The sequence below is a fragment of the Scardinius erythrophthalmus genome (assembly GCF_964197995.2).
Source record: "Scardinius erythrophthalmus genome assembly, chromosome: 1".
Taxonomy (NCBI): domain Eukaryota; kingdom Metazoa; phylum Chordata; class Actinopteri; order Cypriniformes; family Leuciscidae; genus Scardinius; species Scardinius erythrophthalmus.
The window spans coordinates 67628081-67633291 of NC_138221.1; positions in this window are offsets into that span (position 1 = coordinate 67628081).

Below are 5211 nucleotides of genomic sequence, written 5' to 3' on the forward strand. Positions count from 1 at the left end.
GTGATCGATTGAGAAATCATGGCAAACACAGAGAGGAAAACCAAGAAACGTAACTTCACTCAATGTGAAGTAGAAATTATCGTTGGCGAGGTGGAAAAGAGAAGTAAAATGTTGTTTGGAGGGCACAGTGTGGGCATTACTAATGCCAAAAAGGCACTTGAGTGGCAAAAGCTTGCAGACGCCGATAATGCTGCAGCCTCACAACCTCGGACCGTGGCCGAAATAAAAAAGAAATGGTCGGACATCAAAGTCGTCGGACAAAAAAAAAAAGAGTCTAGCGCTCCATCGCCAGTGTGTGTCTGCCACGGGTGGAGGAAAAGGGATACGGGAGCATTTTATTACCATCCATTTGATTGCGTCTGACAAGCTACGAGGATGAAATGCATAACATGCCAATATTATTGCAGAACATATTTCACTTTTCTTTTTGCAAATATGTGTTAATTTGCATTTCTGCTGTAATTTTCGTTTGATTTTGTTTGTTTTAGACTGCAGATCGATCAAACGGGTGTTCGTGGCTGTTAATTGTAGCCTAAGACTTGCTTTGTGAAGTCTTCGTGTTATTTATGAGAGGCAGTATTGACATTTCTTTTACACAACGGTCTACAGTTTCACACACTTTCACGTGTTTCTTCCATCTGCCAACGGTGTCGCCATTTCTCATTTCACCCGTTTTTGTGCGTACGCCTGGGTCAGAGTATGCGAGAAGGACCGCATATTTTCCCGTCAAGTTTGCTTTTTATAAATACCAATTATTACGTAGAGAGCTGCGTACGCCTTCTTTTGTGCGTACGCAACGTTTATAAATGAGGCCCCAGAACAGGTGATTGATATTTGCTAACTCTTTATGTCAGTGAGTGCTTTTCCTGTGTGTGATAATGAAGGGAACAATAGGGCATTTAATCGTGTTATGATAGCTGTCAACAACAGTCAGTCTTCTCAGATTACACATGCTTTCCTCTGTCAGAAAACATACTCATCATTGGAGAGTTGTGTACATTAGATTTCGCCTCAAGCATGTTCTGTCCAGAGTGTTTAATATCAACTTAATGATATACAGTGAAATGATGGTTAAATAGTAAATTATATATATATCAAGGTTATTATAGTTTTGCTTTTTTAAATTAGTTTTTATTTTAATATCGTTTTCAATTTTGCTTTAAATATAAGTTTAGTTTTAGTTAGTTTCATTAATGGTTTTGTTAAGTCTCAAGTCTTATTTATTTATATAGCCCTTTATGCTACATTGTAGGCCAAAGGACTGAACATCCAAGAGATTTTAAAATAAAATAAAATTAAATAAGTAAAATAAAAGAACATAAAATACATTGACAAGGTCAAGAATTAAAAGCCACAGAATAAAGATACGTTTTGAGACGAGATTTAAAAACCACAACTGAGGATGCAGACCTTACATCAGGAGGAAGAGCATTCCACAGTCTAGGACCAACAACTGAAAAAGCTCAATCCCCTTTTGTTTTTAAGCGAGTTCTCGGAACAAACAATTGAAGACAATTGGAGTACCTTTGTGCTCTGCTAGAACTGGAGTAATGTGCTCCCTTTTCCTGACACCAGTAAGGAGCCTTGCGGCAGCATTTTGTACCATCTGCAACTTCGAAGTAAGAGATTGACTGATACCAACATAAAGAGCATTACAATAATCCAAACGAGAAGTAATGAAAGCATGAATAACTTTTTCTAAGTCAGGAACAGACAGAAAAGACTTCATTTTCGCAATTGTCCTTAATTGGTAGAAGCAATTTTTTACCACATTTTTGACCTGATGATCAAACATAAGAGCACAATCAAAAATTACCCCTAAATTTCCTATTTTGGGTTGAACATATGTTTCCCAAGAGCCTAGAAGTCATGTCTAAGTCCCTGTCGTCACTGTTTGTCCCGAAAACCAAAACTTCCGATTTGCTGGCATTTAACTTAAGGCCGTTTTGCTCTAACCAGGCAATCACCTCCTGTAAACATAGTACCAAGGATTGATTAGTGCTAGGGACACCAGCACTGATCGGTAAATATACCTGAATGTAATCTGCACATAAATGGTATGAGATACCATGTTTCTTAAAAATGATGCCCAAGGGCAAAAGAAACAAAGAAAAAAGAATAGGGCCCAAAATTGAACCTTGTGGTACTCCACACTCCAAAACATCCCCAACCCTAACAGAACATGAGCGTCCCTTTAAATATGAGGAGAACCATTTTAAAACCGTCCCTCTCAGCCCCACTTCATGTTCCAACTAGGGCTGGGCGATATGGGCAAAAAAAAATATCACGATATTTTTTTTATATCAGTCGATATCGATAATTATCACGATAAAAGTCAAATCTTTATTTCTTTCAAGTTTAAAGGCATATTTTTGCTCCTAAGTAAAAGCGTTAACTGTGGTTTTAAACTACTCTTTATTGTCAGAACATATCATGACAAACACTTGCCAAACAGGTGATCATTTCACAAATCTGAGGTGGAACATTCAAACATTTGTCAATTTCCTTAACAAAATAAATATATTTATTGGACAATTTCTTAGTTTCTGCATGTGCTAATTATTATTTTTATTTTTTTTTGGTAAAATGTAACATTCTGACTGTTTGAGTTTTATTAAACTTAACTATTGGTCATCCAGTATCATGCATTTAGATCATGACAACCACAGATGAAACCAGGCATAGCCTGTAGCACCTCACTATCATGGCAAAGTGTAACTTTATGGTTTCTATGGTATTTGTATGAAAAACAGTAGCCTAAATACATTATTAAATACTAATTATATTCCATTAGTCCTTTAATACATTGTCTACATTAATAATATAATATAATTCAATATGTATATCCCAGATTTCATGGTGCAGTTGATATTACTAGGCTAACGTTACGTTACAGTAAATCCATGGTAAATGATGGGAATTTGTAGACGGAAAAGCCTTCAGACTGTATCGCTGCACACAGTGTTTCTCCTGTTTGTCAGCGCTGTTTCATCTGCCTTTAAACTGGTTTAAATCACGGAGACATTTGTGTTCTTCGCTGAACTCAAGCGCTTCTCACTGGATTTCGTGACCGAGACCAATCAGTAAACGCATCTGCTCTAGTGAGCTCGCGCTCGCGCTGGCGTTTGGACTTTGAGCCGAGCGGATAAATGGTCCGTGTGGCGCGCGGTTCAAATGAGTTTCGTTACGCTTTTGGCGCATAAACATTATCGAACATTTATCGACCTCTTGATATCGTTTTATCGAGAAAAATTATATCGCGATAATTATCGTTATCGTTTTAATCGCCCAGCCCTAGTTCCAACCGATCAATAAGAATAGTGTGATCTATTAAATCAAAAGCTGCACTCAGATCTAACATAATTAAAGCTCCTCTAGTCCCTGAGTCTGCAATGAGTAGCATGTCATTTGAAACTCGCAGTAAAGCAGATTCAGTACTGTGTCCTACTCTGAAACCAGACTGAAAAGCATCTAACAACTCGTGATTGGCCAGATACGAACTTAACTGTGTTAAAACTACCTTTTCCAATACTTTGGAAATACAAGGCAGCTTAGAAATGGGCCGATAATTATTAAAATCCGAAGGATCAAGGTTAGGCTTTTTAAGAAGGGGCTGAATAACCGCCTGCTTAAAACTATGAGGAAAAATGCCTGTATAAAGACTGCAATTGACAATAGCAGTAATACAAGACCCAGTATAATCAAACGTCTTGGACAACAAGTCAGAAGGCAAAACATCCCAACTTGCAGCGGGTCGTTTCAATTTGTCAACGATCAGTTTAATATCCTCAGTAGTAACCATATCAAATTGATCAACATTATTAACACTTTTAAAAGTACCTCCTGTCAAGCCCTTCAAAGCACTAAAACTAGCTTTGATTGTATTAACTTTTTCTGAAAAAATATTCAAAAACTTTTCACAACATTCTGTAGATGATGGTAATGACGCAGTGTGAGAGTTCAAATACCTATTAATAGATTGAAACAAAGTTTTTGGTGAGTTTGAGTGCTGCAATATAATTTTTGAAAAGAAGGCTGATTTAGCCTCCTTCACAGCCTTCTGATATCACTTGCGTGAATCTACTAAAATCTGCTGCGAGATCGTAAGTTTGTCCTTTTTCCAGGCCCGTTCTGCTCGCCTACACTGCTGTCTAAGCGTACGTGTATGATCATTCAACCAGGGCTGGAAATTGACTTTACTAGACCTAATCTTGTATGGGGCAACAGAATCTAAAATTCCAAAACACACAGAATTAAAAGCAGAAAGTAATTAATCAGGGTCAGCCTCAGTAGATGCAGACTCCAGCCAGGATAGATCTAAAATTGAGCTAAAAGAATCACCAAACGCCTGTGGTGTAGACTGAGTAATTATACGTGAGCGTAAACCAGAAGGCTGATGCTCCGCCCGTTCAAATTGCATATTTAAATTAAATGTGACAGGCATATGATCTGAAAGGCAGGCATCCATTACAATAACATCACAGACAGCTACACCTAAGGAGAACACAAGGTCCAGTGTATGTCCTTTCTCATGAGTGGGCCCAAGTACATGTTGTTTAGAATTAAACAAGTCCATTAGGTCTGAAAAAACCTTTACCAAAGGCTTCCCAGGGCAGCATATGTGAATATTAAAATCCCCAACAAGTAAAATATAATCGGACAATAATAACATGGTGGATAAAAACTCTGAAAATTCTTGAATGAACGCTGGAGAGTACTTTGGAGGTCGATAAACAACAATTGCCAAAACAGGCTTGTGAAACTCAAGTCTTAAGAGCTGAACCTCAAAACTCGAGTAACATGTGGTCGATAAGCGGTGGCATTTATACTGCTGCTTACTAACAGTAGCTAAACCCCCACCACGACCCATTTGCCTCGGGGTATTATTTAAGATATAGTCAGGTGGGCAGATATCCACACAGGGACTCCACGCATCCCCATTTATCCAAGTCTCAGTGATAAAAGGAAATCCAAAGCATTGTGCAGTATAAAATCATCAAGGGGGGGTGAAATGCTCATTTTCACTCAATCTCCTGTTAATCTTGAGTACCTATAGAGTAATATTGCATCCTTCATATCTCCAAAAAGTCTTTTGTTTTATTATATTTTTAAAAGAAAGATGGCTGTACCGAGTCTTTCCGGAAATAAACGAGCGGCTGGAGGCGGGCCGTGTGGGCGAAGCTAAAGCTGTGCTTACCCGCCGAGCTAACA